We start from the raw sequence: 12,631 nt of genomic DNA, 5'->3' as shown, positions 1-12,631 counted from the left end.
TGTTTTTGAAAGAGAAAAACAAAAACGTTCCAAGTACAATAACCTTGGTGCCATTCTATAATCCAGAGTGGTATACTGGCAGACTGGGTTATTATTCTTTTTAAATTTCAGATAACCTTCTCTCAGTTGCCAAGGGTATATTCAGTAAATCAAATCTACTGCTCTCAGCATCATAAATCCCATTTGTATCCTAGTAGAAACACACATTTCCTGAGAAAGGGAGCTGAGTCTTAAAAAAGGAAGTTGAAGTCTTTAAGCTTGAGATAAGGCATTTCAAAAGAAAAGAAACTTTTGGCAGGACTCGAGTACATCCTACACTAATGAAAATTGGAAACCCATCCTTCATTTCATGGACATTACTACACAAAATGTAAAACATACTGGTACCAGAGCAACCAACTCTACATAATGTACTTGCAGTTTCAGATGGCAACCCCGGGGTGGGGGCGGGGGTGGTGTGGACAAAAGCTGTTGTTGTTTTTCTATCATGAACTGTTACAGTTTCTTAATTCCACAAATATTAGCAAGTGCATATTTCATGCCAGGAATTTTCTTGGCTCTAAGGATATAGCAGTGAACACAATTAGGTCGCTGGCTTCATGGAGTTATATTTGTAGGCGGGAAATTTAAAATATTACTGTATAATACAGCAGCTTATAGTCTCTAGAGATGATATAATATATATCATGGTAACTGTGTCACACACAGAAACATAGCGTATATACTACTATATTATACAATGTAACAAAATACGACAGGTGCCTATAGATCATATCAGATGCTAATACGTTTTAGAAAGCAGAGGAAAGGGAACAGATGAGTGTCACATTTTTTAATAATATGTTCAGGGAAGTTCTCATGGATAGGCTGGGATATTTAACCAGAGAGTGGAAGGAAGTGAGGGGGTGATACATGCAGAATATCTAGAAAAAGACCCTTCGAGGCAAAAGGACCAGGAAGTGCAAAAGCTCTGAGGAAGGCGGGTACTTGATCCATTCGAGGAACAGTAAGAAAGCCAGCATGGCGGGAGCAGAGAGAGCCCAGCAGGAGAGCGGGGAGGGTGCAGATGATGACAGAGAAGCGGCCTGGGGTTAGGAGAACAGCAGGGCAGATCCTGTGGCATTTTCTGGCAGAGTAAGGACTTTTTAGGGGGAACCAGGGTGGAAGCGGGAGGCTGATCAGGAGACCACTGAAACAGTCCATCTTTCTTTGATATGGAGTCTCACTCTGTTGCCCAGGCTGGAGTGCAGTGGCACAATCTCGGCTCACTGTAATCTCTACCCGCCAGGTTCAAGCAATTCATCCTCCTGCCTCAGCCTCCCAAGTAGCTGGCACCACAGGCACACACTGTGGTATTTTTGTATTTTTAGTAGTGACAGGGTTTCACTACATTGGCCAGACTAGTCTTGAACTCCTGACCTCCAGTGATCTGCCCACCTCAGCCTCCCAAAGTGCTGGGACTACAGGCATGAACCACCGCACCTGGCCGTGGAGCCTCTTGCTCCTATGTCTCTTCTGACCTCCAGCCTTACTCATCCACCCATCCAGTTCATCTACACATGGGTGGCTCAGTATGTCCAAATATGCCCGTCCTCCTCCATGCCCGGCGGGCTCCTCTAGGATCCTACCATTCAGCAAATGGGAGTGTCTCTCCTTTAACACCTCACATCAAGCCGAGAACGCAAATCCAGAGTCCTGTTGCCGCAGACACATTTCGTTTCCTTACATGATAGCACAGGAGTAGAAGGGGCCGAAGGTATAGGAGGAAACAAGAAATTACAGCGTCACAGGAACCAGGGAAGTGCACTGATAAAAGCAGTGGTTAGCATTTGTTGGTTCTCACTGTAGCAGACACTCTGCTCACCACTTCCCACAAACTATGTCATTTTTGTAGCAGAGTGTCCGCTACAATGAGAAGAATTGTACAATCTGAGGAGGAAGGTGCTATGCCCATTTTGCAAATAATTTAGAGAAGTAACTTTCCTATGGTCACAGTGTGTACTAAATCCCCTAAGAGAGGAAATAAATTGAGTCTGAAAAACTCAAGTGTTATAGGGATCCCCATTTCTCTCCAAAGAATCAGTATGTCACTATGTTCAGCTCTGTTATTCTTTAATTCTCTATTTTAAAGTTTAACTTCCTTCTAATTCCAGTACCTTCTTCACTGGTGCTAATCAGTAGTTCACATCTGCTCCCCACTCCCTCCAGCTCCATCCTGACTCATCCTGGTCACCTGATCACCCCTGGCTACCTGCTCTGACACACAGTAACCATCCTTCCCACCAAAACACTCACCCTGCCACTGCAGCGCCGACCCCTGCTCTTTTTAAAATAGCCCATCAGGATTCGTCCAGCTTGTGCGTTCTAACCATAGCCCATAGAGGACGACACAGCAGTAGGGATGACCCCGTCAGGCATAAGTACGCCTTCCCCCTTTGTCCAAGCGTGCAGCCGCCATTGTTCTATCTGTACACTGCACCCCCCTGTAAAAGTAAACTGCCTTGCTGAGACGACTTATCTTTGAGTGCTATTTCTTTTGTGGCATCGAAATTTTACTTACAACACAAGTTCACTGAACTGAGTCATGTGGAGACCCCCGGTGACCTTAACAAAAACCTGGCCAGTGTCCAGCCAGAGGGCTGAGAAAGAAGGGGTTGATGAGAAAATGAGAACAGAAAGTTAGCCAACTCTCTCCAGGGTTGTCCTTCGAAGCACACAAGGAAGAAGAATGGGCTAGAGTTGAAGGGAGTGCAGGGGTGCTGGGTGCGGTGGCTCATGCCTGTATGCAGTCCCAGCACTTTGGGAAGCTGAGGCGGGGTGGGGGTAGGGGTGGGGGATGGGGGATGGCGGGGGGCTGGGAGGATCACTTGAGGCCAGGAGTTCCAGACCAGCCTGGCCCATGTGGTGAAACCCTGTCTCAAAAATAAAAATAAAAAATAAAGTAGAGAGTGCTGGGGGAGGGCTTTATTTTAGGTGATGACAAAGTAATTTGAACTTCTAAAACCCAACCCCTTTTCAGAGCATTGGTTAGCCTGTCTGTGTGAGCAATCAGCACACAGAAGTTTATTTGTTTTCTCTGCTTCCTGCTCCAAAGAAATTCAGATTTTGCTTATAAGTTTGGTTTAAAAAGTCATTGGCTATGCATAAAATTTGCTTCCTACATCCTAGAAGATGGGAAAATCTGTAGAAGAGAAGGTGTATAACTGAGTCAACAAAACAAAGAAACAAAAAGAGGATCTACTCTGGTTTTCTTGGGAAGCTGAAAAATCAGTGCTTTAGAAAGGCCAGTCAACCCAGACTCTTGCATCACAATGTGGTGGAGAAATGCCAACACTGAGCCCGCAAGCAGACGACCCAGTGGGCTGCTCCTTCCGGCCAGCCACTGTCTAGCTCTGTCACCTTGTGTAAGTCACTCAACTCACAGTGAGCATCCTCTGTGGAACAAGGAGCCAATATTTATTATACTGCCTCTGGCTTTGGGCAGAATCACACAATTGAATCTGCCAGAAAACTGACAGAGGATGCGTGGATCAAGGGGCTGATTCAAATAATTGAAATCTGTCAGTAAAAAAGCTTTCTGCAAATGTAAGGTAGTCCCAGTATCTACTGCAATTGAAGGTAAGCATTAAAAGGTAGTTATGGACTAGGTACAGTGACTCACATCTGTAATCCCAGCACTTCGGGAGGCCGAAGTGGATCACCTGAGCCCAGGAGTTCAATACCAGGCTGGGAAACATGGTGAAACCCATTTCTACAAAATATACAAAAACTAGCCGGGCCTGGTGGTGTGCACCTGTAGTCCCAGCTGCTCGGGAGGCTGAGGTGGGGGGATCACCTGAGCCTGAGAGGCTGCGGCTGCAGTGAGCTGTGATGGCACCACCGCACTCCAGCCTGGGCAATAAGGGAGACTCTGTCTCAAAAAAAAGGAAGATATTGTACACAGCCTGGAAGCAAACTGTTTGGACACAAGTACATTCACCAATTGATTCAAGATTTAAAAACAAAATTCAGCGATAGCGTAACGATACCAAACACATAACAACAAACACCCGCATATTTACTTTTCATTACAACCAGGGCTGTTGAAGCTGATTTTCAGTGAATCAGGTTAAGCCAGGCCTAAACTTGTGGCCATGACAGGTCTGTGAAAAAGCTCAAAGTGTGACATACTTTCAGTTTGCTCTGGATCTGACAGTGTACCGATTCTGAACGCAGGTCCTGCCACAGAGGTGTTTCTGGCCCGTGATTTAATAAGCAAAGAAAAACCAGTACAACCAGTCTCATTATTAGAGCAGCCAAGCTTTCAGACTCCCTTAGATACTTCCAGCATCAGGCCTCCCTCAGGCAGGGCAAGATGACACATGACTCCAGCCCAATACCGATTCCCTAACTGTCCATTTCCTATGGATATGGCCTTCTCTGATTAGAGGGACAAAGACAGAAGAGAATCATTATTAGGACTTCACTTTTTATCCCTTTTAGTTTTAAAACATTGAAGTCCTTCCCTTCAGGGATCACTATTACAAATATTAAGATGGGGATGGAGGTGGTGGATTGAGTGTTACAGAGACCAAATGCATCAAGCATTTCACTTATGTAACTTTCTGGGCTCTGAGAACCTCAGGGTAGGAGTGAATTAATTCTATATCCAAGCAGGTAACAGCTAAAATCACCAGCTCAGCACAGTTCTCCGGGGCACCCTCTTCTCTATCTGCAAAAAGAGACTGGCTTTCCTTCCTCCTCCGGCCCTGGCTCCTGCCCTCGCCCCGCCCTGCCCTGCCCTGCCCCAGGCTGGGCGTCTAGGGCTGCCCAACAACAGGAACACCCAAATCAGCACTGTCTTCTGGGCAGCTTTGGCTCCTGTGGTTGCAGCTAGGAATGGCCAGGAGGACAGGGGTTGAGTGCGGTGGGATGAGGGGGTGTGGGGGTGGCCACACAGGGGACCATTCACCTTTGGTAATACACTCATGGTTTACAAAAAGTTGAGAGTCCACGTAACCAGGAATGAGTAATTCATGCAGCTTCCTAAAACTGCCAGGGAATTCTTCTTGCCTCCAAGTCAGCCCTGGCTAGGACTGTAAGTATTATACATGCAAAAAAAAGACGGTGCAATTCTTATCTAGTGGGTATTCAGCTCTCGAAACTGAGGCAGGGACTAGGAGATTAACATAATGACCCCCATCCTCTGAGACCTTCCACAAACACCCTCTGACCAGTCTTTCCCTCCTTCCCTCCTGCACTCCGGCACCCTCTGCACCGCAGCCATTGAGCCTCACTCACCGCGCCCTGCACGTGCCCTGCCTCTCCCTTCTTAGTGCTTTTGCAGGTTACGGGTCCACTGCTGCGTAGAATAATCCCTCTTCTCTCACAGAAATTCCTCCCACCTGTGCCCAGATCAAATGCTCCTCCTCAAAGAAGTCTTCCCTGATTGCTAGGAGTAGTATCTCCTTCTTCTTGTCACAAATCATATTTTGGTTACAGCAATAAGAAGAGCCAATAATGAGAGTGACTTATTGAGCACATGCTATGGGATGGGAATCCTATGAAGCACTCGATACCTTTTATTTCATTTAATCCTCATGATATGCTCCCTGTGCATGTGCTATTACTAGTATTCCCTGTTACAGCTGAGAAAGCCGTGATTGAGAAAGGTTAAGCATTAACTCTAAAACAGCAGTGGCAACACTGGACTTGGGTCAGGCAGTGACACCAGAGCTCCTACTACACGTTGCCTTACACTGTAATGATTTGTGCAAGGGTCCCATCTGTTCTGTGAACTTCTGAGGTCATCTATCTTTGAATATCCCATTATATTAACTCCTGGCTTGGCCTAAAGGCGTCGCTGGAATTGGAGCGAAAGTGCATTTACAAACAGGCTGCTGTGGCTGATTCTTCCAGGCACGCTAACTAGTGTATCTTTAATCCAGCTCCGAACTTCAGGATGGGTCAAGAGCAGCAATTAAAATGGCCTCACAAAGTCAAGGATCCAAAACCCAGGAAGCAGGAGAAATCTGACCTTGGAACTCTCTGGAAGCACTGAGGGCCCCGCAGGATCTGGGCACCACTGTGTCCTAATCTGGGTAACAGGAACCTGACGTAACAGCCTGCCTCTGTGCACATCGGCTAGATCTCTTAGAACGGTGAGTCCTGAGCCAGGGGCGGGTAGCTTTCTTTTCCAGCATATGATAAATGCACATTTGTTGCAGTCAGTGTTTCTTCAGACTCTGTTTTCAATCTGCCAGAGAATAATAAATTCTTGTTGAGAGGATAAGACAATATGGCTCAAAGGTTAAAAGCAAATGGGCTCGAATGTTAAACAGACTCAGTCTGAATGAGTCCCAGCTTTGCCCCAATATTTGTGATCTGGAACACGAGGCTTAATGTCTGCACTTCAGTCTACTCATCTGATAAGGAGATAATATCACCACCCATTCATTCATAACGTGACTAGGAGGCAGACTGAGATAATGCATACAAAGTGCTTACTGTAGTCCACTCAAATCGGTTGTTATTAATGATTGCTCTTTTCACTAATATTAATTATTGCTGTTGGTTAGTCACAGTTTATAGCTCATGACAGTACATGTTCCATCTAAAAAAAAATTTTTTTTTTTTTTGAGACAGAGTCTTGCTCTGTCGCCCAGGCTAGAGGGCAGCCGCTTGATCTCGGCTCACTGCAACCTCTACCTCCTGGGTTCAAGTGATTCTCCTACCTTAGCCTCCCAAGTAGCTGGGATTACAGGTGCCTGCCACCGCACCTGGCTAATTTTTGTATTTTTAGTAGAGATGGGAGTTCACCATCTTGGCCAGGCTGGTCTCGAACTCTTGACCTCATGATCCACCTGCCTCAGCCTCCCAAAGTGCTGAGATTACATGCGTGAGCCGCCACGCCTGGCCCTGAAAAATTATTTACCAAAATTCATTGGTTAGTGCTACTCTTTTCTGCTCTAAAGGGTTAGCAGTGAATATAGAGACCAACAATTCTGAACATAAACAATGAGAAGATATGGTTTGGCTGTGTCCCCACCCAAATCTCATATTGAATTACCATGTGCTGTGAGAGGGACCTGGTAGGAGGTAACTGAATCATGGGGGCAGGTCTTTCCCATGCTGTGCTTGTGATAGTGAGTCTCGCAAGATCTGAAGGTTATTATAAGGAGTTTTCCTACACAAGCCCTCTCTTTGCCTGCTGCCATCCACGTAAGACGTGACTTGCTCCTCCTTGCTTTCCGCCATGATTGCGAAGCCTCCCCAGCCATGTGGAACTGTAAGTCCAATTTAACTGCTTTCTTTTGTAAATTGCCCAGTCTCAGGTATGTCTTTATCAGCAGCCTGAAAACAGACTAATATATATAGCCTGGGCAACATGGTGAGACTCTGTCTCTACAAAAACTAAATAATTAGCAGAGTGTTGTGGTGCATGCCTGTGGTCCCAGCTACTTGGGAGACTGAGGCAGCAGGATCGCTTGAGCTCTGGATGTCAAGACTGTGATGAGCTGTGTCTGCACCACTGCACTCCAACCTGGGTGACAGAGTGAGACCCTTTCTCAAATAAAAATAACAGAAACATTAGGGGCACCACCTAACAATTAAAACTGTTCAGAATATGGTGGCCTCCGAGACTTTCAGCTGCCCCCTTTCCCTACCCAGTAGAAATTGCCTCCTATGCCTGTTGCCTTTGGTTCAGTTTAAGACTCTGATATAGTGTGGATTTGTGTCACTGCCCAAATCTCATGCGGAATTGTTATCTTCGGTGTTGATGGAGGGGCCTGATGGAAGCGATTGGATCGTGGCGGCGGTATGTTGTGAATGGTTTAGCACCATCCCCCGGTGCTGTGGTGCTGTTCTCCTAATAGAGAGTGAGTTATTGCGAGAGCTGGTTTTTTTAACAATGTGGAGCACCGCCCCGGCTCTCACTCCTGCTCCTGCCACACAGGCTGCCTGCTCCTGCTTTGCCTTTCACCAGGAATGAAAGCTCCCTGAGGCCTCCCTAGAGATAGATGTCACCATGCTTCCTGTATAGCCTGCAGAACTGAGAGCCAATTCAACCTCTTTTTTTAATAGATTACCCAGTTTCAGGTGTTTCTTTATAACAGTGCAAGAACGAATACAGACCCCAGTGGTTTTCTTCTAATATCCTGTTTTGCCCCAGCCACTTACAGTGATGATTCTCAAACTTTGGTGGACATAAGAGTCACTTAGGGTGTTTAATAAAGACAGATTCCTATGCCTAACACATGGGATTATGATTTAATTTTACTTATTTTTTAGAGACAGGGTCTTGCTCTGCTGCCCAGACTGGTGTGCCGTGTTCTGATCATGGCTCACTGCAGCCTTGAACTCCTGGGCTCAAGCGACCCTTTGGCCTCTGTCTCTTGAATAGCTGGGACCACAGGTGCAAGCCCAACTGGGATTATAACTTAATAAAGAACATCCCAGGTGATTTCTGATACCAGTGATCTTGTGAACCAATTCTCAAAAACAGGGTCAGTAACTAACACCTTAGAAATATTTATCCATGTAGGCTGGGCGCAGTGGCTCACACCTGTAATTCCATCACTTTGGGAGGCCAAGATGGGCAGAACGCTTGAGAGTAGGAGTTCAAGACCAGCCTGGCCTCCTCTCTACTAAAAATATAAAAACTAGCTGGCCATCGTAGCACATGCCTATAGTTCTAGCTACTCAGGAGACTAAGGCTTAAGAATCACTTGAACCTGAGAGGCAGAGGTCTCGGTGAGCTAAGGTCATGCCACTGCACTCCAGCCTGGGTGACAGAGTGACTCCATATCCAAAAAAAAAAAAAAAGAAAAAAAGAAGTATTTATCCATGTAAATGTATTTCCTGTATCAGAAGAAGATGGAAAAACTTTTAATTCTCCAAATCTGGGTCTGCATTTTTTAAAAATAATGTTCCTATGAAGCCTAATCCTTGGATTCTACAATAGTGAGTGTGTCCATTTATTACCACTTATAGTGAGGAATTTCTAAAGTCTTGCTTTACTTCTTATTGCTGATGAAGCACCAAATAGTAACTTTATTGTTTCTTCCCAAGGCTGCATACTGGTAATAATTTTCAAGAGAGGCCAGGATCTTCACATGGCTCTCCTGATTCTGGGGCCAGGAAGGCCTGATTCTTGTTTTATTACAGACTCTGAGGCTTCTTTTCAAATGGCTAGAGTCAGGCTGATATTGCCAATGATGAAACGATGCAGAAACAGCTGCAGTCCCTGAAGCAGAAGGTGTTCACAAACCTGCCTTCTAAAATTCACTACCATCTGATATAATATACATCTATTCCTCATGGGTCTAGAATACAGGATGTCAGGAGATAATGCGCTCATAAATGTAGGATCTGCTCCAGCACTGGTCAGTCTGAACATCTCTTTCCTCGGCTCCAGCAGAGCATTAAAGACCAATAAAACCATAGACTCTAAAGGCAGAGATTTCCTGAGTTTCAAATCCCAACTCCAATACTTACTACTGTGTGAACCTGGGCAAGTTACTTCACCTCTGTGTGCCTCAAGATTTTCATCTATAAAGTGGTGTAGGGAAAATATATTTTCTTCTATTCATCTTAGGTGCTTTGGCTAGGGCTCCTATAAAAAGCCAAATGAATAAGAGAGAAGCACACAAATTTATTTAATGTTTTACATGACACAGCATCCTTCATAAAAGAAACCAGCAGGCGCAGTGGCTCACGTCTATAATCTCAGCACCTTAGGAGACCGAGGTGGGTGAATTACGAGGTCAGGAGATTGAGACAAGCCTGACCAATATAATGAAACCCCAGCTCTACTAAAAATACAAAAAATTAGCTGGGCATGGTGGCACGCCTATAGTCCCAGCTACTTGGGAGGCTGAGGCAGGAGAATCATTTGAACCCAGTAGGCAAAGTTTGCTGTGAGCCGAGATCGCACCACTACACTCCAACCTGGGCGACAGGGTGAGGCTCTGTCTCAGAAAGAAAGGAAGGAAATTCCAGACAAGCAATTAAACCTGAGTGTTGTTCATAGTAGACTGAAGAGCAGATATTGGCAGAGAAATAGGATAGGGCAAAGGTTGTGAGTGCAGTGACCTGAAGGAACTTAGCAAGGCCTGTTTGGATTCCTCTCTGAGTCACATCTCTTCAGAGATGAGGATGCTCCTTTCCTTTGAACGTAGGAAAGCCACCTGTCACATGAGCATTTCATGACCCTCTTCAAGGGAAGCTCAGAAAACCTGTCCTAGATTTTATGATGTGCTGCAGGAGGGAAGGGCAGAGGAAAGGTCAGAGACACCTTCCTGTGCCTGTGTTTTCTCATATTCCTTCAGATTAAAATATTCAGCATGCCAAAGTGCCATATATTGGGGTAGTGTGTCCTGAACCCCATCAATGGGATGTCACAAGAACAGAACTGGCACATAGTGCTATGTGAGGATTTATTAGTATTGGATGGCCATGTGGCCCAAGCTATCCAGGACACTCCATTCCAGGACTTTTGCTGAACGAGATGCTTCTGCTGGAGTTGATAAATCGGTACAAATTTCAGCTGAGAACTGCCAGGGCCGCCTGTGGAGACAGTCTTCCTGAGCGTGAAGCTCCCGCAGAGGAGCGAGGCTGAGAGCTGGAGACGCAGCATGGGGTTAATGCTAATGCTCAAGACCTGTGTCCAGTCATGCCTGGATAGCTAGTGTGGACTTCCCAGTGACATGAGCTGTGAACTTTCTTTTCTCACCTGAGTTGGCTTGGATTAGTTTCTATTGTCAGAGGGTTGTACCAGAGTGACTCCATCTTGAATAGGGGCTGGGTAAAATGAGGCTGAGACCTGCTGGGCTGCATTCCCCAGAGGTTAGGCATCCTTAGTCACAGGATGAGAGAGGAGGTCAGCACAAGATACAGGTCACAAAGACCCTGCTGATAAGAGGTCGTGGTAAAGAAGTCGGCCAAAACCCAGCAAAACCAAGATGGCAACGAAAGTGACGTCTGGTTGTCCTCACTGTTGATTATACAATAACTAGAATGCATCAACATGCTAAAAGACGCTCCTACCAGTGCCATGACAGTTTACAAATGCCATGACAATGTCAGGAAGTGACCGCATATGGTCTAAAAAGAGGAGGAACCCTCGGTTCCTGAAATTGCTCACCCCTTTCCTGGAAAATTCATGAAGTATCCACCCCTTGTTTAGCGTATAATCAAGAAATAACTACACGTACACTCAGTAGAGCAGCCCAGGCCACTGCTCTGCCTAGACAGTAGCCATTCTTTCATTCATTTGCTTTCTAATAAACTTGCTTTCACTTTACTCTATTTTACTCCAAATTCTCTCAGGCACAAGGTCCAAGAACCCTCTTTTGGGGTCTAGATTGGGACCCCATTCCGGTAACATTCTCACTTTCCAACAGAAGAATTCTGCCCTAGCTTTACTGCGATATAAGTCACATACCATACAGGGCACCTATTTAAAAGGTACAATGTAGTGGATTTTAGCATATCCTCAGAGTTACACAACCTTCACCACAACTGTTGATCTAAAAATCCTCAGAAGGCTCAGTAGGCCCGGAGTGTGGAATATGGACAGGTATGTGTGATCTGCTTCCAAAGTCACAATTTTGTTCTGTTTTGTTTTTGAGATAGAGTCGCATTCTGTTTTCCAAGCTAGAGTGCAGCAGCTCACTGCAGCCTTGACCTCCTGGGCTCAGGTGATCCTCCCACCTCAGCCTCCTGAGTAACTGGGACTACAAGCACATACCACCATGCCTTTTTTTTTTTTTTTTTGTAGAGATGGGGTTTCACCATGTTCCCCTGACTAGTCTTGAACTCCTGAGCTCAGGCGATCCTCCCATCTTGGCCTCCCAAAGCACTGGAATTACAGGCATGAGGCAATGTGCCTGGTCTCACAACTTTGAAACTACCTTATTTTTTCGAGACAGAGTCTCACTCTTTTGCCCAGGCTGAAGTATAGTGGCGCAATCTCGGCTCACTGCCACCTCCACCTCCCAGTTCAAGCCATTCTCCTGTTTCAGCCTCCTGAGTAGCTGGGATTACAGGCATACACCATCACACTCAGCAATTTTTTGTATTTTTAGTAGAAATGAGGTTTCACCCTATTGGCCAGGCTGATCTCGAACTCCTGACCTCATGATCCACTTGCCTCAGCCTCCCAAAGTGCTGGGATTACAGGCATGAGCCACCACAACTACTTTTAAAGTTGAAATCATCAACTTTTTGATTTGGAAGTAATGAAGTTCAGCAGAGTATAATGGAAAAGAAAACTAAGAGTTAGCACTCCTGCTTTCTTTAAAGAGACATTAGAAAATCCCTGCAATCCCTGTGTACTCTTCAATAACTCAGCCAGGTGTGGTAGCTCACGCCTGTAATCCCAGCACTTTGGGAGGCCAAGGAGGGCAGATCACCTGGGGTCAGGAGTTCAAGACCAGCCTAGCCAACATAGTGAATCCCTGTCTCTACTAAAAATACTTTGAGGGTCTTGAAGGTTGGACCCCTGGATCCAACTTGGTATTATCCAACTTGGATATTACACCAAGTTGGTATTATCACCAACTTGGAGAATTACATAGGACAAAGAAGTCAGAAACTAGCTCTTAAACACCCAAAGTTAATTAGATTAGCTTTTCTTTTTTTAAAAAAA

At 45.6% G+C, this 12,631-nt stretch overlaps 1 protein-coding gene across 7 annotated transcripts in view; it reads right to left on the bottom strand.

The window, feature by feature from the left end:
• The window catches only part of TMCC3 (transmembrane and coiled-coil domain family 3), a 382,147-nt gene that overhangs the window by 113,412 nt on the left and 256,104 nt on the right, over window positions 1-12,631 (bottom strand). The window lies entirely within an intron of this gene.

The sequence above is a fragment of the Saimiri boliviensis genome, chromosome 7 (genome assembly GCF_048565385.1).
Source record: "Saimiri boliviensis isolate mSaiBol1 chromosome 7, mSaiBol1.pri, whole genome shotgun sequence".
NCBI classification, from domain to species: domain Eukaryota; kingdom Metazoa; phylum Chordata; class Mammalia; order Primates; family Cebidae; genus Saimiri; species Saimiri boliviensis.
Note: the sequence above shows the minus strand (reverse complement) of the source record. Positions and strands in the feature narration are given on the sequence as shown.